Raw genomic sequence first — 23,223 nt, forward strand, 5'->3', positions numbered from 1 at the left:
GGTAGTGGGGAAAGGAGGGAATTGCATCTTTTATATACAGCATAGTGAGCTTTTTCTTTGATATATGGAGAAAATTCTAGAATATCTTCTTAAAGGGATGGGTTATGAACATATAGAAAGTGAAACAATGATCAATGAGAGCAAATATTGTCTCATTTGTTGTCTAAAATGAACTATGAATAAAATCAATTATATTTTATTTTCTTGAAAGTGTCTTAACTTCAAAGCAATGAAAGAAGGTGACACTTTGAATCATTTACACTCAAAAAAGCTGCCTACAATATCTGGAGTAATAAAACCCAAGCACCTCATTATGACTGGGGAAATACAACAGAGCAAAGAAATTCTTCAGCACATTAAGAATTTTGATTGATGTAAGGAAAGTTCATGAAGAAGACATAATGAAGCTGTCTCCAGCTAACCACTCAACCAAACCTGACAGACCAAGATTTGAATGTGATTAACGTATGATGTGTCAGAAATCCTACATTCTAGGCATCTTTATTTGTACTCTATGAGCTGAAAGAGATACAAATAGTTTCAAATAGGGCAGATTTTGAAATAATGAGGAAAATGGAAAAAAATTCTTAAACTGAGGTAAAGATCTATCTATATATAATTTTATTTTAATTCATGGGATAAAGCAAACATTTAAATAACAGTGCAATAAAATATGATTGTACATGAAATTATAAATTAATAACAAAATTATCATGTAAATTTTTAATTTTTTTCTTCCCTGCTCTAAAGATGGCTATTATTTGACACAAATAGGTATACACAGTATGTGTATATGTATATAAATGAATTTATATGAATATACACATATGCATACACATATATAGTGTATGTGTATATATCCATGTATGCATTTATACAATACTGTGTATATGCATGTGTGTGTGTGTGTGTTATATATGTGTATACGTAAAATTATCTCAACATAATTTTATTTATCACTTCTTTTTCTGGATGTAGACAACATCTTTCTCCAAATGTCCTTTATGGGACATTTTGGGTCTTTATAATAATTTATAATAAAATAATATTCACTAAAAGTTGTTCCTGTAATCAATTCTGATGAACATGGCTCTTTTCAACTCTGAGATGATTCAAACTAGTTTCAGTGGTCATATGATGAAAAGAGCCATCTATACTCAGAGAGAAGACTGAAAGGACAGAGTTTGGATCACAATGTAGTATTTTCACTTTTTTGTGATTGCTTGTTTGCATTTTGTTTTCTTTCTCATTTTTTTTCCTTTTTGATCTGATTTTTCTTGTGCAGCATGATAATGGTGGAAATATGTATAGAAGAATGCACATATTTAATATAGCTTACTTGTCACCTAGGGGAAGAGGTGGGGAGAAGGGAGGGAAAAATTGGGACAAAAGGTTTTAAAAGAGTGAATATGGAAAAGTATCTATAAAAATGTTTTGCAAATAAAAAGCTTTAATTAAAAATGTAAGGAAGGAAAAAGTAAAGTTGTTCGTAAAATAATGGTGTTACTATGTATAATGTCCTCTTGTTCTGTTAATTTTGTTCTTTGTTTTCTAGTGTAAGTCTTTCCATATTTTTCTAAGATCATTGAGCCCCTACAAATGGGGGGAAATCAGAAAAATAAATAAATACATGAGAAAATAATATATTAAATACCATGTTTTGGGGACAGGATTAAGTTTTGGGTATAAAAATACAAAAAAATAAGGAATGCCTGCCCTCAAGAGGTTGCATATAAAGTGAGAAACAATATACTTAGGGGAGTGGTGAAGGATGCTTTCCCCCAGGAAATCATAGAAATGATAAATTAAATAGTAAACGAATAAATTAACAATTTCTAGCTGCAGTGTTAGTATTTTTATGATTAATGTTCCAAAAGTTAGAGGATAAAATCAACATGGTAATTTCTGTTTAAGGCTGGGATTGGGATTATTTTACACTAAACTCAGAATCCATTCAGCTCATTTAATATAGATTGATAGATAGATAAGGTAAATATGGATATAGATACATATATAAATATAGATAGAAATCTCTCTCCCCATATATATATATATATATGAATTTTGATAGTTGATAACCGGAGTATTCCCTCATAATGAAAATACTACAAAAGTGAACTGGGAAAAGGCTAATATCAATAAGAAATATTTATAATAGTTTTTTTTTTCTTTTATTCAAAATACTGAGGTAAGTTGAACTACTGTTTAAATGCTCAGGATTATCCTTTTTTTGTGGAGAATGTAGTGTATAATATTTAGCATAGTATATAATTTTTAACCTTAAGTTTTTTTTTTTATTTAAGTGTTTTTTTTTTTCTGATAACATTTAAAGATGGTTTTCAATATTCCATTTTTGTAAGATTTTTAGTTACATTTTTTCTCCCTTCTTTATTTCTGTTCCCCCTTCCCAAGATAGGAAGGAATCTGAGATAGATTATATATGTACAATCATTTCAAATCTATTTCCATATTAATCATGTCATAAAAGAAAAATCAGTACAAAAGGGAAAAATCACAAGAAAGAAAAAACAAAATCAAGTGAAAATAGTATGCTTCGATTTGCATTCAGGCTCCACAATTCTATCTCTATCTCCAGATAGCATTTTCCATCACAAGTCTATTTGAATTGCTTTGGATCATTGTATTAATAAAAAGAACTAGATAATATCAAAAGATGATTATCAAACTATCTTGTTATTACTGTGTATAATGTTCTTCTGATTCCACTTATTTCACTCAGCATCAGTTTGTGTGAGTCTTCCCAGACTTTCCTGAAATTAACTTTTTCATCATTTCTTATAGAATAATATCTCATTACTTTCATATACCATAACTTATTCATCAATGCCCCAATTGATGGGCAACCAACCACTCATTTTTCCATTTTTTGCCACCATAAAAAGAATTGCCACAAATAATTTTTGCACATGTGGGTCCTTTACCCTGTTTTATGATTTCTTAAAGATACAGATCCAATAATAGCTGTGGAGATGTCTTTGGGCATAATTCCAAATTGCTCTCCAGAATGACTAATCAGTTCACAACTCCACAAAAAGTGCTTTAGTGTTGCAGTTTTTCCATATCCCTTCCAACATTTATCATTATATTTTTTTCTGTCCTCTCAGCCAATCTGATGGGTGGTGAAGCGGTATCTCAGAGTTGTTTGAATTTTTTTTCTCTATCCAGTAATGATTTAGAGCATCTTTTTTCATATGACTATGGATGACTTTAATATCTTCATCTAAAAATTGTCTGTTCTTAGCTTTTGACAATTTATCAATAGGGAATGATTTGTATTCTTATAAATTTGACTCAATTTCCTATATATTGAAAAAAATAAGTCTTTTATTAGAAACACTGGCTAAAAATTGTTTCTCTGATTTCTGCTTCCTTTCTATTGTTGACTGCATTGGTTATGCTTGTACAAAAACTTTTTTTTAAATTTAATATAATCAAAATTATCCATTTTGCATTTAATGATTTTTTTTATATCCAGTTTCATCATAAATTGAAGCGAGGAATTTATACATAGTTGTTTACATGTTGTCTTTTGCATTACACAATAAAAAAGCAGGTATGGTCTGTTTGTTTAGCAAAGTAGCTGCATAAAAAACATCTATTGATTGACTGATAAAATCAAAGGAGATGTTTGATGTACATAGAGTAAGTAGGAGAACTAGAATATCTGGTGTGAGAACATGCTAAAACCTCTTCAGAGTTGCTCAAAAACTGTTTATATCAATCTGGCACTCAATTCTAATCAGTGACTTCAAGAAACTGTAGCATGTGCAGTGGCCATACTATCTTGGCAAATGGGCTAAACTAGGTTGAGGGTTATTGACTGTCCTCAAAACTATCAGTGAATTATGAGATTTCCACCACAAACGTGTGAAGACTTTCCTGGAAAAATGGGCATCTTACACTGATGATGAAGGTGGCTTAAACAGATGCTGTGAAGTGCTTAGAGCTTGATCAGACATTGATGATGCCAAGGTCATCATTATATTTTGGGCCTTCCCTGGTCATCTTTACTTTTGTTTTGCTACTTAACTTTGATGATTCAGGAGGAGAGAGTAAAGTTGATGATCTTATACAATCCTGCTTCATGTAAATCCAATTCAATCACAAGTCAAGATGTCACCCTGTGATGTCATTGGTCCTCTTCAAAAATAAACAAACTCAAGTCCAAACAAACAAACAATCAAGTAAAACTAGACACTTATACTACCTACCTCCTGTATTATTTAGAAAACAGTTTTAGTAGCAAAGCAATTTTATATTGTGATATTATTTTTATTATTTCAAGTATAGTGGGAAAAGCACAGAATTTAAATAGCCCTGGTGTAAGATCCTGCTCATTCACTCATTTGTTATATAAATGTAGATGAGGTCCTCAAGCTCTCTCTGTTTTAGGATTGTGATTTACATAAGAAGATGAAACTTCCTTTGCCTATAGTACTTTCTAGGCATCTTATCTTCATTGTCAAATATAAAGTTTTAGAAAAAAAATTATTTTTTTTCTATAAAAAATTTTAAAATGGTATTATTTAAATCTTTGCTTTTGAGATTCAATCAACACACATATGTGAGTATAGATATATATGTGTATATATAAATATAAATACAGATACACACATGTGTATATGTGTATGATTATATGTATGTGTGAGAATATGATTATGTGTGCATCTATTATATCTATATTAATGGATACATGCACACATACCTACATATATATAGCTATAGATAGATATACTATATGTATATACATAGATATACAGATAGATATTTCCTTCTGAGGGCAACTTGGCACAGTATATAGAATCAGGAAGACTCATTTTCCTGAATCCAAATATGATCTCAGACACCTACTATGTAACCCTGGGAAATTCACTTTACCCTTTTTGCCTCAGTTCCTCATTTGTAAAAAATGTCTGGAAAAACAAATGGCAAAACACTTTGGTATCTGTGCCAAAAATACTGGGAATGGGGTAATGGGAAGTTGGACATGATAGAATGACTCAGCAATAAAAAATTTTAGCTTCTATGCTACTTATCCAAAAGCATAATATTCTTTTCTTAGTTTACATCATCTATCTCTCAAAAAATTCTCCTGCAATTTTCTAGCAACATGTCAATAGTGATAATAATGTCATTATAAATTTCTCATTGTCCATTTGACTTTAATAATATGATTTATTTTGATTTCTTCCCTTTCTAAAAGGACCTTAAGTTGGTGCATCTGGTTGAGAAAAAGGGATATTTAACGAATTGCAATGGTAGCATTTTAGTCTCACAAGACTTGTGCTTAAGGCTGTAGATAATATTAGCTTAAAGCATTTGTGATGCCTTCCTTCAGCAGCTGTTTTTTCCATTCTCAGGCCTCCATTAATAACTCTCTGTTGTTTCACAAAGAAGGCACTTCCCCTTTATGCTTAAAAAATATTTTCAAATCTATACCAACATTATTCCACAAAAGCTTTCAGTAATGAATAGTCCGTGTTTCACAAGGTTTAGCTTTTTCTTCTGTTGTGTTTTGGACGGGTGTGGTAATTTATGAAGATCGCTTGCCGACAGCTGTGAAAAACTGCTGCATTAATATATATCCACTTTATAGGCAATTTTCCACTTTATCATGTCAGCATTGTGGTGAACCTGCTTCAGAGGACTGCTGGCCAGTTCATCACTCATTCTGCTGGAAGTAGGAAGAGAGCAGTTTCCAGGGACTTTGTGATAAACACCAAATGTGGGGCCATACAAGCCATGATGAAAATCAAGTAAGTTGAATCTTTCACATAGAGGCTAGCCATTGACAAAAATAAATGAATTATAATGAGCTAAGTCCTAGAGAGATTCAGACCATCAGCCTGTGTGGGAAAAGGTAAAGAACTTACAAATTCTAAAGTAGATCAGGCCTTATAGCCCTCAGTTTCGGTTTCTCCAGAGTCACATGATTTTAGATAAGGCCTGGACTACATGGCCGAATATCACCTTGTCTACTACATTCCACTGACCAACTAGGGGAACAGTAGATTTATGTGGCCAATCACAACATATAGAGGGTGGGGTTTTGGAGGTTCTTTGTCTGAAATGTATAAAAGCTGTAAGCATTTTCAAGGCTCTGGCCCTATCCTGCTGTGAAATTTTGCTTGCAGACCAGGATGGGGTCCACTTCTCGAGATTCTAATAAATAATTCTGCTTTCTATGAGTGATCTCTGTAGTAGTCAATTTAGGTAGGTCTTTTTATCCCAAACAAGCCCTAGAATTGCTCCTAGAAAACATATACTGTGGAATTTGAAGATTCATTAGTACCAAATTCCATGAGTTTCTAACAACTACTAAGCTCACAAAGAAGGAAGACAAAAAATATTCATGATATGTCTTAATGTGTATATGTATATTTGTATGTGTGTATATTCACCTATGGGTCCCAGAGGTAGAATTTGGTCAGGAAGGAATAAAAAGAGAAGAGCACATTTAGCGTGAGTTTTAATCTCCTGGGCATTACTAATATGAGTATGATTCATCAGAAATAACAGAAAGGTGTTCAAGATCAATAAGTTATTTTCCTATCACTTGCATACTTTTATGAATATCTGAAAAGGTCTAGGAATAACAAAAGAAAAGCATTATTGGACTCCTTTTGACTCACATTCATGGTATACAGTCTAGTATTTTAGATTCCTCTGAGTTCCTTAGTTAAACAACAGGTACTTATTATTCATCCACTCAATAGCCTTATCATTTCAGGAAAATTATGTAACCTCTCAGGATCTCCCTTGATTTTCAAATGAAATGGGGGTAAGACTACATGTTAGAACACAGGACCTTTTGAGATCCCTTTTAATTCTAAAGTAAGTTATTTTAAAGAAATCAAAAAAAAATTTTGATCCAAAGTCTATCAGAGTTGGAAAGAACTTTAGAGAGAGGCTATTTAATTCAAACTCATTTCAAAAATAAGAAAATTGAGACCCAGGGAAGTTAAATAACATTTAAAGTCATGAATGGGATAAACTAACTGAAGACTTAAGAATGTGGCCTTGACCTATGCCCTAATTGTGACTTGAGACTTTGCAAGAACAAGTTGAACTATAGCTAAAAGCAGTAGATATTCAATTATCTTAAAAAAACAAACAAACATCCACCCAATACATATCTTTTCATCAACATTTAAATACCTAATACAGTAAAGAGTATGTTAACTGACTAGTGTTATTTGTTTCTGAGCTCTGGGCAAATTAGAACTCCCCAGTCAATAGGAGAAAAGTTCAGAAATGGGGATGGGGCTTTCTAGTTAGGATCTATATAATCTTGTGTTTTGTAGTTAGTACTTTGCACTCTTCTACTGACATTTTGTCTGCTGGGAGATATCCTACCTTAAGAGATCCTAATAAATCTGTTTTTGCTCTTTATCTTGAGTGAAATTTCCCTGATTTTAATTTGGATAAGAGCTGCTGTCCCACATAGTCACATAAGTAATTTAATGGCAAAGGCAGAATGTAAACATATCTTCATTAACTATATGGTTACCTAATATGTTTTTATCCCCATACCTGCAATATATTTGAAAGCAGCATATAACCCCATGTTACAGATGTTTCCATATATAGTAAGGATTTCATTCAAAAAGTATTTAATAGTCTCAACAAGATACTATCATATTAAAGTTTATGCCAAGATATACCCTATTGATGACATCTGTAAATTATTTGTGAACCTTAATATCTTGTTTAAATATTAGATTTCATTATTACCATTACTTTGAAGTCATTATTTGAATCATGACAATGAAATAAAGTTGCCTTTAGAGAACTGAAAATAAAAGTAACAATGGGATCATATAATTATAAGTGAATTTAACTAGCCAATATTTATTTAATTTCTATGACATATAAAGCCCTGGGCCAAACTCTGAGTCTCATAGCAGATAGGGTGAGATACCAAGACACAAACCAAATTGAAACAAGATGAACAGAACATCTAAGAAGCTAATGAATTCTAATGGAAGAATTAGGTCATCTAGGTAGAAAGTCTTAGAATGAAGACAGTCAGGAATGTGGGGCCCAGAATTTAACAAAAGGCAATTATGTGAGTGACATTCTTTATTATCAAGGGTATGCATTCTGGTAACTTAGGGGTTTTATTGGCTTGCCTCCAATTTGTGCCAAAATCCCCAGAAAAAGAGGCATCCACTTCTTTTATAATCTAGTCTTCCTGTCTTACAGCTATGTCTTCCTTTTTGAACACCAGTGGGTACTCTTCCATCCATCCTAAATTGTAAATATTTTAATGAAGAAGTGGGTCAAGAGTCCTAAATTCTTCCCTGTTACTTCATTGTTGGGGGGAGGGGGAGGGAACTTGGGTAGATCAATATATAACTGGGGAAAATGGCCTTTAAATGTGGCTGACTCATTGCTCTCTGGCAATTAAGGAATAGAATTTTAGCTGGTTTAAGAAACCCAGTTTACTTTTATAAATTTGGCCAGAAAAAAAAATAAAAAAATAAAACAAAACAAAACATAAGCCATATCAACCAGGCTTTTGTGCCTGAGTCTTTCTTTTATAGAAACTGCAAGTATTGTTGAAGGGATTAACAAGGATAAAGATACCTGTTACAGGAGCTGAGCTTTGTTTATGGGATAAACAAAAATAATCCTTCCCTAGGTAGACTTCTGAGGGGGTTGTAAAAAGATTACATTTGTCAATCACACCCTTAACAAATGGCCAAACTTTTCTGAAATTAGAGATCTGAGAAAATAGATGGATTCACAAAGAAATATTGGCAACTAATTATACAATTCAATATTAATTTACCTTAGGAGAAAGACTATTTGTGCCTTCAAGGGGTAGTTTGGGAGGATGGGAAGATGAATAGAGCCACCTTTTAGAGTCGAGTAGATTTAGCAAAGAACATTACAACAATTTCATTTTGAAATGCAAAGTTGATAAATTCAGATAAAGAATCTTAAGTTCAAAATGATTAAGGGATTAACCCAATTCATACTGTCATCTAGTGCCTGAACTGGAAAGAGTATCCAAGTCACCCTAACAAACAAATCAATAATCCTTCTTCTCTACCACATTTTTTTCTCCCCAACATGGAGAAAGAGTAAAGGTGAATGATATTAAATGACTAGAAAGCTAAGTGGCAGCTGTATTGTGTGATCTATAAAGGCTAGGCTGAGAATTTCAAATTATATCCTTTAGCAATAGTTGAAAGGAAAGTATCATTCAAAAATCTTTCAATAGGAATAATGCTCTCCCTTCTCTTTTAACTTATGCTGGTTGAGACAAAAAAATCATTTGTAGGGAGCCTTAAGGCTAGTTAGAAAAGACTAATGTAATTGTGTTGTGTAAACGCAAATAATTGAATTTTTTAAGGGAACTTTCAGTAGAGCCTTTTTAATATCATTTTCCACTATTATGAAGAGGCTTGTGTGGGACAGGGGCAAGACCCCCTTTCCCAAATTAACTACTCAGTCATCTTCAGGTACAAAAAGAAAGCATTTATTTAGTCCCTAGAGGGAAAGGCCCAGCACACTTGGGAGACATCTCAGCTCCCACCATGTGCTCATAAAACCTGACCAGTTTCTGGCTTATCAGGATTTAAATAGCAAAAGATCCAAGCCTTTACATTGGATATACTAAAAAGACATAACCATCACTGATCAATGGTTATTAATGTTGTCTGCTTTCTGTGGGTCATATAGCACTTCCTGTAACTTCCTGTAATTTAGGGTCTGACTTTTAGAAATCATGTGACTTTCTGCAACCTTTGCCCAAGATCTCATATTCAGGCTCTGGGAATAGGGATCATGTGACTTAGGCCTAGACTCAGACTTGAGAAACCAATTCAGTCCCATTCAGGCTTAAATGGTATTTAATGTGGGGAATGTCATATGTCATCTCAGTGGGTAAGCAAAAGTTAGAACCAAACACTAAGTAAAAATGGAAATGGCCTTAGAAAGAAAGAAAGAAAGAAAGAAAGAAAGAAAGAAAGAAAGAAAGAAAGAAAGAAAAAAAGAAAGAAAGAAAAAAAGAAAAGAAAAAATCTTTATTTTTTATAGACTATTATGTCCATGTCAGTGAACAGCAATAGTCTTCTATCTATAAATATCAAACATTTTATTAAGTAAAATTGGCAGGCCAAGTGATAATTATGGAAACTGTGCTGATCTTATCAGACTACTCCTTATTACATATTTGTTACCCCTTTAAGTAGCTAAAAGCTAGAATTTGAAGTGGAATTGGCAAATACCCTTACACTGAAAGAAAGTTTGGATTTTAATAGATATATGGGGACAGTTGAATTGCTACATCAGTTACCCAGAAAGAAATGATTAGCACCCTCAACTCTCATTACTTTCCAGGTCACTGCAGCCATACTATATATAGCTTACTCATCCTCACTACCTCTCCTCACCAACAAATTTAAACATCTTGTCCTAATTGAAGCTTAACAAAGTTTGTACTGTCTTTTCACATCTCAAATCCCCTTATCCTGATTTGTGGGTGAGACAATATGAATATTATGACTTAAAAAGTTAATTCTGATTTGTCTGGTTATTTTATGCTCTTAGAGTAGCATTTTTGATAAAAGGTTTAGTTTTTAGGTTCTGTGATTTGGGGTACAGACCTGAGTAAAAGATGAGAAACTCAGAAAAGAGACAACTTTTCTAAATTTAGAAGAGGATTACCTTTTTACCTAAGTCAAAATAGAATGGGGTGAAGGAAATAATGTTTCAACAATTCTTTACCTTTTTTCTACTGCTTTCTCTGCACTCCCCCTTCCCTTTCCCATTCTACATAAAAGCATATCTATTACATGTGTTCACTTAATTTCTCCATACTTCATTTGCCTCATCTCCAAAATGGGGATGTATAATAAAACATACCACAAAGTCTTTTTGAAGAATTAAGTGAGATAATTTATTGAATTCTTAAAAAAAAACAAAAACAATAACTGTATTTATCATTCTAGTAAAAATTGAATTTTCAAAGATCCTTTAAAACAAAAGTTCTTATCCTGACGTCCTGAATTATAGTTACATAGAGACTTACATACAGATAAAGAGATAGATATAGATATAATATCTGTATTTAGCTGTATTATTATAGCTTTATACCTGTATTATTGCTATATTCTTTTTCAGTTCTCCTTTATATTATTCTGAGTAGTGATATATAGAACACCAGACTGCTGAAATGATCCAAAGACACTCAAAAGATTGAGTATCTTTGTATTAGAATAAAGTAAAGAACTCTGAATGTTAGAACTTTGTTCGAAAAAAGAAAATCAGAATTGCTAAATGAAATTTTGGGATAAATTAGAGATCAGGACAAGGAAAGACACCATTTTATTTCTCCATGTAATACAGAATTCCTCCGATTCATAAAAAATTAATAAATAAAAAACATTCTTAAACTTTTGGTTTTAATGCTGGAGCACATGTATAAATTTTATATCGGGTGCAATTAAAGAAGCTTGTATATATAATAGGTCTATGACTACAATACATTTTATTTAAAATTTCAAAGCCACTATATATGCTTTTTTTTCTCTCTAAGAATGCCATCACAGGAAACAACTATTTCTAAGAAACAGGTTTTATCTCAACAATGAAATAAGAGCATATAGAAAATAGTAAGCCTCTAGTCAATTGAATAAGCAAATGCAGTAAATGAATGGATTAAGTAGAGGGAAAATGACTGGTTTGAGTGGAGAAATTGTTTGATGGAAGTTATGGCAAAGAGTGTATGCATAAAACATTGCATACTTTATAAGAAATTCATCTGTTAGACTCAATAGCCTTATATTATTCCCCTCATTCAAATCTTCCCCATTTTTCTGTGTATATATGTGCATACTTACACATAAAACATATATGAACATATACATACACATATGCATATATAAATCAACTAGTCCTGATGCAGTTTTAAGCTATTAAATATTTATATTATTATATCTAAACATATATGTACATATATCTGTAAATTTTAAAGTATAATGACATTTGGAACATGTGTACATGCATTTATATTTTATACATATATTCATGTATACACATATAAATGTATTATATATATATATATATGCATGTATACATATATAAATAATTTCCCCCATTTATCCTTCAAATAGGATAGGAAGTGTTCAGCCTGAGGAACACTTCTACAACTATTACAATACAATGTATTCAATCCATCTCCTAAGCTCCTATAGCATTTATTATTTTTAATCTTTCTTAACTTTCAATTTGCATATATATATTTCTCTAACTGGCTTTTTAACTCCTCAGTAGCAGAAGGTAAACGACTAATGGACTACAGGTTGAGATCATTATGTACTATGTGATGTGTAATTAATCCAGAGATCCAATGGGATTAGACAGAAATGAATCTTGGGGAAAAGTGGCAGAGTTGAAAAGAAACAAGCTAGAGAGCCATAATATAAATGAACCACAAAAGAAGCAACAAAATAGAGGTCTGTCATCTAAGATCCAAGGAGTCAGTCATTAGAATAAAGCACATGGATCCCAAAAAGGAAGAAGATGAGTTAGTGCAACATTGTAATCCATGCCTTTCCATACTTTGAATATGGGATTGTTGCCCACATGCTAGGCCATAAGCAGCTGGTAAAGAATACTCCTTCTGGGACTTGAAAGGAGTAGTCTCAGAGGACCAACACAATGTTTTATGCCATTCAATTTGGATTATTATCAATGATCACAATTTTGTCTTTATTAGACACGTGTTTGTCAGTTTTATTCTGGAACTTCTACTTTGTGTGAATCTAGTATAATAACTTTTATATATGACTTCACAAGGAAACAAGCACACAAGCACTTACTTAGCTGCCAAAGATAAGTTTAGGATAATTTAGAAAATGGTGACTGAAGAAGTCACTGAATTACAGATAAAAAGACTTGGATTTGAATTCCTAATTTAGAGATTGTAAGTAAGGTTACTTCATCTTTCTGGACACATTTCCACCTTTTTAAAAATGAGACATTTGTATACAACTCCTCCCAACTCTAAATGCTATCATGCTCTCAGTGTGGGTGAGCACATTTTCAAGGTCATTTCTTTTGTGGACAGTAAAATAAAACAGGCAAACTGAGGCATGTTTTCCTGAGGTAAAGATAATAGAACATTAACAGGGCCACATTTAGCTGTTAATAAACTGGATTTTTCCAACCATTCCTTCAAATCATATAGATCTTACAGAAAAAAAAAAAGTTTTATAATAAGATAAAAGAAAGAAGGGGGAAACCTTATGATTGTCTGCAGCTGGACAAAGTATGTTGACCTTCAGATTTTGTTGATCATGGACAAGGAATGTTAATTGTTTTATGGGCCTCAACTCTCTAGCAGTCTTGAGTAAAAAGTCAGAACCATACAATTGGGATAACTAGATTAGCCATATACTTGTATAGACCAAATCTCCCTTTTTTGTTTGTTTGTTTGTTTTATCCTTACAATGAGAGACAAGAAAGTAAGATTGTCCCTTGGGGAGAATCTCAGCCTAACTGGTTTCTACACATAAACAAAACAGGGATCCCAGGTTAAACTACTTACCAAGTCTAGAGGGCTAAGAGTAATCACATTATTCCACCACTCCTGGGATGGAAGAACTGCAATTTTTGAGCTAAATTGAGAAATGGGTTTTAACAGAATAAAAATTACAGAGTAGGATGAATTATTAAATAATACAGCATAATTTTGATTTCCTAGATACTGTAATTTTAACTATTTTGTACTTTATGAACTTTTTTCTATATACTCATAGAGGATAGGAATGAGAATAGTGAATGAACATTGATTTTATTGGCTTGGGTAAATCCCAGGAAAGTAAAATTCTTTATGAAATGAGGCTGCTATTTTCTCTGCAAAGTTATAGTTTCAGAGCATCAATTAGAGTACCAAGACATTAACCATCTTATTTAAGATGATATAAATGTCATATACAAGAGGTACAATTTGAAACCAGATCTTTCTGTCTACAAAGCTACTTCATTATCTATTGTGCCTTTTGTCATAGAAAGAAGTAAGTTTGTTTATCCTCAGTGATGCTGAAATATATACATACACATGTATACATACATGTAATATATACATATAAAGATGTGAGCATACACAAATATATGTATGGTTCTATGTATATATTGTTCATCTTAATTTACTAATGTTGAAATTTATCTGCATATTAATTTGTTTATATATTAATATACTGTATATATTATGTTTATATTTATATATGCTTCCCTCTATACTTATCTATATATGTATACATTAAGTAAATATAGTATGTAAATTTTGTTTAGCCAGATTTGTTAATGTTAATATGGTTTGTCCATCCTTATATAAGAATATATGTTTGTGTGTATAGATACATAAAATTTTTATGTGTCCAAAAGATTAAATTTGTGGTGCCCCTCTAATCAATTTCCAAGTGAATACATGAAAATTTTAGGGTTATTAGAATCTAACTGCATTTTTAAGATATGTAATGCTTCTAGATCTGAATTCTTAACCTACAAATTTTGCAAATGTAAATTCTGCCTGACATGTAAAATTTTCAGAAAAGAAATAGTTTTACCCTTTACTTATTAAAAATTCTCAGTAGCAAGACATTTTCCTTTCATAGTTTTTCCAATGCACTTATTAAGAGTAGGTAATGTGCCCATTAAAAATAATTTAAACAGCTGTTGTAGGAGAAAAAAAAATTGCACTTATGTTTAGGACACACCTAGAGATATTAAAGAAATAGGCAGAAATGAGGGAATGCAAATGTCACAGAGTCTCCAGAAAATTGGGAAGTTTCTCAAGTTAGAAACAATGTGCAGAGATAAAACATATCTTAATGTACTCCTCATGTTGATTCCATATATATTTGTTATGCTGGTGATTGTAGCCCAGGGGTTTCCAAAATCTCTCTCTCTTTTTTTTAAATGAGAGTTTTTGGTTTAAAAAGCAGTTCAACATGCACTAATGTAATATTTCAAAGCTAAGGAGTAATCAGAATCAGGAATTAAGAAGGTTGAATATTGAGATGAGGGATGAATTGAAAAGGACTTTGTTTAGAAGCTTAGCCAGAAAGCTAGCCTGATATTTTAAATAATAAAATAGAGGGATCTAAAGTGGGTGATTTTTGTGGAAATGATGTAAAGACAAATGAACTATATGGTAGAGGGAGAGTCATCAGGTACCTTGAAAGTCTTGTACCATTAGAGTGACAGAATCTGATCTATACTATGAGAAGAATAATCTTGTAAGAGTATCTTATGCAGGATGAGTTGGAAAGAAGAGAGAATTAGAAGCGATGAAGAGAGCATTCATATAACCCAGAGGAAAAAACAATAACGATGTGAGCTAAGTAAGGAACAAGGAAGAAGAATGGAAAAAAGATGGAGATGAATGTGGTTTCAGGGACTTGCAAAGCCATGATAAATGATTTTTACATCCCTGATATTGTCACAGGCTAATGGTATTGATTTCAATCTCTCTCTCTTTTTTTTTTCTCTCTTGCTCCATTTCATACAGAGCTCATGAGATGATATGGCAGTATCATAAAACCATGCCAATGGAATATGGGAGCCTGATCTTACCAGTTTTATTTATGAAATTTTAATTAATAGAGCTTCACTGAATGCTATAAAAATCCTTCAAGGTAGAAACAATATGTTGGATTAAATGCAGAAACTCCTCCTAGCTCTTTTTCAGACCCTTAGAAATACCTTTAGATAATGACTCTAAAAAAATTTTAGAGTTGGAGACCTCACAAAAAGATGCAGTGAGTCCCTAAAAGTATCATTAAAAGTATCTAAAAATATCTTCATATTGAATATTCATAAATACACAATATTCATAAATCTTTCTGGAGTTTGAAACAATGAGAATTTCATGCTGGAAGCCATCCTATTTTAACAAAAAGGAAAGTAATATAGTGGGGAAAAGTCCAAATAATAGAAAAAAAAAATTCTGACATAGAACATTACTATGGTGATAAGGAAGATCAAAATACATACACTCTGAACAAGAAAAGAAAATCAAAACCCCTACATTTAAAGCCTTAAAAAATATATATATATATATATATATATATATATATATATATGAATTGGTCTCAGGTCATGGAAGAACTCAAAAAAGATTTTAGAAGTCAAATAAGATAGAGGAATAACAGGGAAATGTAATAAGAGTAATACAACAAAATCATGAAAAACTAGTCAACAACTTGGCAAAGGAGACCCCTCCCAATAAAGTCTGAAGAAATAACACCTTAAAAACCAGACTAGGCACAATGATCAAAAAGGTACAAAAAGCCAGTGGCAAGAAGAATGCCTTGAAAGGCAGATTTATTTATTTATTTTTTCAATGATCATCTTTTCATATATATATATATATATATATATATATATATATATATATATATTTATATATAATTTAATAGCCTTTTATTTACAGGTTATATGTATGGGTAACTTTACAGCATTGACAATTGCCAAACTTCTTGTTCCAATTTTTCCCCTCTTACCCCCCACTCCCTCCTCCAGATGACAGGATGACCAGTAGATGTTAAATATGTTAAAATATAAATTAGATACACAATATGACCAAACCATTATTTTGCTGTACAAAAAGAATCAGACTCTAAAATATTGTACAATTAGCTTGTGAAGGAAATCAAAAATGCAGGTGGGCAAAAATGTAGGCATTGGGAATTCAATGTAATGGTTTTTAGTCATCTCCCATAGTTCTTTTGCTGGGCTTAGCTGGTTCAGTTCATTACTGCTCCATTGGAAATGATTTGGTTGATCTCATTGCTGAGGATGGCCAGGTCCATCAGAACTGGTCATCATATCTCTTGGCCCTGCTCGTTTCACTCAGCATCAGTCCGTGTAAGTTTCTCCAGGCCTTTCTGAAATCATCCTGTTGGTCATTTCTTACAAAATCATCCTGTTGGTCATTTCTTACAGAACAATAATATTCCATAATATTCATATACCACAATTTATTCAGCCATTTTCCAACTGATGGGCATCCACTCAGTTTCCAGTTTCTGGCCACTACAAACAGGGCTGCCCCAAACATTCGTACACATACAGGTCCCTTTCCCTTCTTTATGATCTCTTTTGGATATAAGCCCAGTAGTAACACTGCTGGATCAAAGGGTATGCACAGTTTGATAACTTTTTGAGCATAGTTCCAAACTACTCTCCAAAATGGTTGGATTCGTTCACAACTCCACCAACAATGCATCAGTGTCCCTGTTTTCCCACATCCCTTCCAACATTCCGCATTTTCTTTCTCTGTCATTCTAGCCAATCTGACAGGTGTGTAGTGGTATCTCAGAGTTGTCTTAATTTTCATTTCTCTGATTAATAATGACTTGGAGCATCTTTTCATATGGCAAGAAATAATTTCAATTTCTTCATCTGAGAATTGTCTGTTCATATCCTTTGATCATTTATCAATTGAAGAATGGCTTGATTTTTTATAAATTAGAGTCAATTCTCTATTTTGGAAATGAGGACTTTATCAGAACCTTTGACTGTAAAAATATTTTCCCAGTTTATTGCTTCCCTTCTAATCTTGTCTGCATTAGTTTTGTTTGTACAAAAACTTTTCAGTTTGGTATAATCGAAATTTTCTATTTTGTGATCAGTAATGATCTCTAGTTCTGCTTTGGTCATAAATTCCTTCCTCTTCCACAGGTCTGAGAGGTAAACTATCCTGTGTTCCTCTAATTTATTTATAATCTCATTCTTTATGCCTAAATCATGAACTCATTTTGACCTTATCTTGGTGTAAGGTATTAAGTGTGGATCAATGCCTAGTTTCTGCCATATTAGTTTCCAATTTTCCCAGCAATTTTTGTCAAACAGTAGGTTGCTATAGTTGTTGATTGTTTTGTCCCTTGAACCTAACCTATTCCACTGATCAACTAATCTGTTCCTTAGTCAATACCAAATGGTTTTGGTAACTGCTGCTCTATAATATAATTTTAGATCTGGTACAGCTAAGCCACCTTCATTTGATTTTTTTTTCATTAATTCCTAAAGGCAGATTTAGCTGAATGAAAATAAAGGCACACACACACACAAAAAAATTCATTGAAGAAAAATTCTTAAAAAGTAGAATTGGTCAAATGCTCAAGGATGTATAAAAGCTCTCTGAATAAAATAATTCCTTAAAAATTAGAATTGGCCAAATGACAGTGAATTACTTTCAAACAATCAAAAAACAATAATAACACACACACACACAAACATAGACGAAAAGGTGAAATATTTCCTTGGAAAAACAATTAATGCATAAAATAGATCCAGGAGAGATAATTTAAAATTTGTTGGACTATCTATCTGATCAGGATCAAAAAAAAAAACAAATATAGACATCATCTTTCAAGAAATTATTAAAGAAAACTAATCTGCTATTTTAGAAGTATGGAATAAAATAGAAATTGGAAAATGTCACCTCCTGAAAGAGTTACACAAATGAAAACTACCAGGAATATTATTGCCAAGTTCCAGAACTCTCAGTTCAAGGAGAAAAATATTGCAAGCATCAGAAAGAAACAATTCAACTGTGGAGCTACAGTCAAGATAACACTAATTTAAGATCCTCTACATTAAAGCATCTTAGGGCTTGAAGTATGATATTCTGAAGGCAAAGGATTTAGGGTTATAACCAAGAATCACCTACCTAGCAAAATTGAGTATAATCCTTCAGAGGAAAAGGTGAATATTCAATGAAATAGTGAACTTTCAATCATTTTTAATGAATAGACCAGAGCTGAATACAAAATTTGACATCCAAATACAAGGCTCAGTAAAACATAAAAAAGGCAAATAAGAAAGTGAAATCATAAGGGACTTAATAAGCTTAAATTGTTTATAGTCCTACATAGGAAGATGCTACTTGTTACTGATAAGAACTTGCGCATGGTTAGAGTAATTAAAAGTAATATATATAGACAGAGGGCACAATGTAAGTTTAATATGAAAGGATGATATCTAAAAATCTAAAATTAAATGATGAGAGTGGAATTTATAGGAAGAAAGGAAAAGGAGAGGTAGAATGAGATAAGTTATCTCACAAAAAGAGACAAGAAAAAGCTTTTATACTGGTTGAGAAAGGGATGTAGATGAAAAGTGGAATGAGGAAACGTTCTTTTCATCAGAATTGGCTCAAAGAAATAATAACACACATAGTCAACTGGGCATGGAAATCTATTTTTATAGAAAAGAAAGCAGGAAGGAAAGGAGATAGTAAATTGGAGAGATAACAGAAGGGACAGAAGATTGGAAGTAGTATGTAGTTAAAAAAAAAAGCACTTTTGTGAAGGAACAGGGTTTAAGGAAAGAGAGAATAGAATAAATGGGGAATGGAATGTGCAAAGTTAAGTTAGCAAAAGTAAGTAAGTGTGAAAGTAAGTGTGATTTTTTAAAAAAAATTTCTTCTTATTTTCCTTATTTTTCAGACTTAAAGAGAACCAGAATAAGAATCATTTCCCAAACAATAAATGATCAAAAGATATGAACAGTTTTCAGATGAAGTAATTAAATCTAGCTTTAGCCATATAAAAGAATTCTCTTACTCAAAATGCTCTAACTCAATATTTAATATAAAGTAAACCAATTTTCAGATACTACCTCATACCAATAAAATTGGTTAATAATAATGAAAAAACAATTGCCAACCTTCAACATTTTTCTTACAAACCATTTTGTTGGTCTAGACCCCCTCATCTAGTGTTTTACTTGAGCTTTTATGGAAAACGAAGCAAAATAAAAAACCCCAATTTTCCTCTTCAAGTTGGAATTATTTGCATTCTAGTTTAGAATGCTAGTAGGTCATAGTACAATCATAAGAGTACTGATTTCAAATATTAGTTCTGATACATACTAGCCATGTGATCATTGTCAAGTCATTTAACTTCTCTGCTCAACTTCTTCATCCACAAAGTAGGGATACCTATTCCACAAAATTATTATGGGGAAACTATCTTACAAATCTTAAAGTTATATAAGTAGGCATTGTTATTATTAAGCCAACATTTGAAATGCTATTTTATAATGTTTTGGTCATGTATACTTATTGTGTATCTAAGTTATATTTTAATATATTTAACATCTACTGGTCATCCTGCCATTTAGGGGAGGGGGTGGGGGGGGGGTAAGAGGTGAAAAATTGGAACAAGAGGTTTGGCAATTGTTAATGCTGTAAAGTTACCCATGTATATATCCTGTAAATTAAAGGCTATTAAATAAATAAAAAAAATAATAATAATAATAATAATGAAAAAACAAATAACAAATATTGGAAAGGATGTGGGGGAAAAAAGAGACAACAATGCATCATTGTTGCAGTTATGAACAAATCTAACCATTCAGTACGACATGGAGCTATGCCCAAAGGGATATAAAATCATGCATGCCCTGTAACCTAGTAATACCACTGCTAGATCTAAATCCCAAAAGAAATTAAAAAGAAAAAGGATTTATATGTATAAAAATATAGCAGTTTGTGAAGAGGCAGGTATAAGCTTTTGATTAATTAGACATGTGGGCTAGTTGAACCTTTAACAAGTTCATTTATTCTCATTTCTTTTTTTAGCTAAAGATAGCTAAAAGTTGGTTTCACTGTAGCAAGATTACTCTTTATTCATTAAAAAGGGAAAAGGACCTACACATGCAAAAATGTTTGTAGCATTCGTTTTTGTAATGTCAAGGAATTGGAAATTTACTTGATGCCCATCAGTCAGGGATTGACTGAATAAGTTATGGTATATGAATGTTATGGAATATACCATATAAAATAGGAAACTATAGGAAATAATCATTAAGATGATTTTAGAAAGATTTTTAAAAGATTTAGAAAGATTTTAGAAAGGCCTGGAAAGATTTACATGAATGTATGCTAAGTGAAATGAGTAGAAACAGGAGAATATTGTATGCAGCAGTAACAAGAATGTGATGATCAACTCCGTTGGACTTGTTTTGTTTTGTTTTGTTTTTTCAGCAATGAATTTGTGATGACCATGTATTTTAAAATCAGCCGGAGTCAGGAATTCAGGTTAAGCGAAAATCTTCAATATTTATTCTCAGTAGAGGTGAAGAAGGATCGGAGGTGAAGGGGGGATCATGATAGCAATGTGAGCAGCTGCATCAAGAAGCCAGACAGACAAGAAGCCAGCCCGCCATCTCTCTTCTGCTCCTCTCTCCGCCCCTCTGCCTCCATCCACCAAAATTATCATTTCCTATACAACACATCAGGACTTGCACAGAGAGTGGGTGGGGGCCATTCTTTCTCCAAGCATATATATTAATAGAGTATGGTCCAATTACTATTTAACTTCACGTGCTTGGGACCTCAGTGCATCAACTCAAGCTTCAGCCCATTACATGAATTAATTTAGGCCAATTCCACTGGACTTGTGATGGAAAAAGCATTTGTATCCAGTAGAACTGTGGGGACTTAATGTGTATCATAATAGTATTTTCACTTTTTTGTTGTTTGCTTGCTTTTTCTTTCTTTTTTTTTTCATTTTCTTTTTGATCTGATTTTTCTTGTGCAGCATGATAAATGTGGAAAAATTTATGGGAAAATTGCACAACTTTAATATATATTAGATTATGTGCTACCTAAGGGAGAGGATGAGGGAAGGAAGAAAGAAAAATTTGTAACACAAGGTTTTGCAATGGAAAATATTGAAAAATATCTTAGCATTTTTTTTTTTTTGAAACTAAAGAACTATTATTTAAAAATAATAATAAAAATGAGGAACAAAGATTACTCTTTGGTTGAACTGAAGTTTTTATCCACTACCCAACTTGAGGGCCGGTTAGGGGAAACAGTGAAGCTCGTATATTAGCAGTGGCAGTTGTTATGGGCCAGAACTTGAAACAAGGTTCTAATTCAGTAGAATTGATAGAGACAATAGTTATCTAATTTAGCATGGTGCGTAACAGTTCTCTAGTTCAGTACATGTACTTAGAATTTACTATAGTTCTACAAGATTCACACCTTTGCTAAGAGACCATATAAAGCTCAGACAAGCTTAACCAGAATCAGAATGAGGGAAGACCAGAGAATTGGTGACAGGCTGTCCTCCTTTGCTTCTCCATTGAAACCATGATCTGGAAGGCTTCCAGAAAAGCTAGTAGAGCCCCAAGTAAAGGAGACAAGACTTTGAAGGAGACAATAAAGGATTTTGACTTAACACCTGGCTGCACTTGTGGTGATTACTGAACTGAAACTAAGGCTGCTTCCAGAGACCCCAAGGAAACTCTAACAAGAGAACATTACATTTTAGAGAAGAATATTATAGGCAGTAGCAAGGCTTCAATAGCAAACCAACTCCAACTTATCTATGAATCTGCCCTAGTTTCTCCCAAATTCTTTCAAAGTTGAATTATCAAGTTACTCTTACCTCATTCCTCATTTCTCATTCCTTCTACAATTTCTGTTATCTTTTTTAGGACTTGATGGAGTGATCACTGTCTTCCTGGAACAGTTACAGGTCCTTGAATCCCAGCAGAGGGAGGGAGCACAGCAAAATCCTCTGATCAATGTCATCCATAAACCTTAGTAACTTCTGAGGACATGTTAGAAACCTTTAAAATATGAAAATTTATGATATTTTTCTTTTTTTTTTTAAATCACAAGGAGTAAGAATTTTCCTTTAAAATACTTAGAATTATATTTTATAGGAGAAACAATATTTTTGCAGATAGCAAATTCTTGATTGAAGTCATATTGATTTTACAAGATAAAAATATTAGTTCTTAAGTACTCTGAGGCACAAACATAGCAAAACTCCATTTCTCATGATAGTTTATAATTTTTTCTCATTTGGAGTTCAAAAATAACCAGAGTATATCCTATTGTTTCTTCACGAATTACAAAACTGCAGAATATCTTATTAACTGATTCACTTTCAAGCACATATCCACATTAGTTTATAAAAAAAATTGTGAGGGAAACCTTTCTTGTCATGAGATTTCTCTCTCTGAAACTCAAAACTCAATCTCATAAGTATTTTAGAAATCCTAATATTACTGACTATATAATATATTGAGTAATAAAAATAATAATATAAAGAAACTAATATGTCCACAAAATATCAGCTCTTAAGAAAGGTAATAAAATTGTTTCTCATCAGTTACTGACAAGGCAATAAAGGCAAATATGATCCTATTAAAGGTACTAGT

At 32.3% G+C, this 23,223-nt stretch overlaps 1 long non-coding RNA gene across 2 annotated transcripts in view; it reads right to left on the reverse strand.

Moving 5' to 3' along the window:
- The window catches only part of LOC116421933, a 73,074-nt gene that overhangs the window by 28,102 nt on the left and 21,749 nt on the right, over positions 1-23,223 (reverse strand). Inside the window, exon 3 of one of the 2 annotated variants that reach the window (XR_004232529.1) lies at positions 22,443-22,626. This is a non-coding gene — a long non-coding RNA (uncharacterized LOC116421933). Of the gene's footprint in view, positions 1-19,710; positions 19,812-22,442; positions 22,627-23,223 lie in introns of those variants that run through there. The other variant, XR_004232528.1, reaches the window with a different exon arrangement.

The sequence above is a fragment of the Sarcophilus harrisii genome, chromosome 2 (assembly GCF_902635505.1).
Source record: "Sarcophilus harrisii chromosome 2, mSarHar1.11, whole genome shotgun sequence".
Lineage (NCBI taxonomy): Eukaryota > Metazoa > Chordata > Mammalia > Dasyuromorphia > Dasyuridae > Sarcophilus > Sarcophilus harrisii.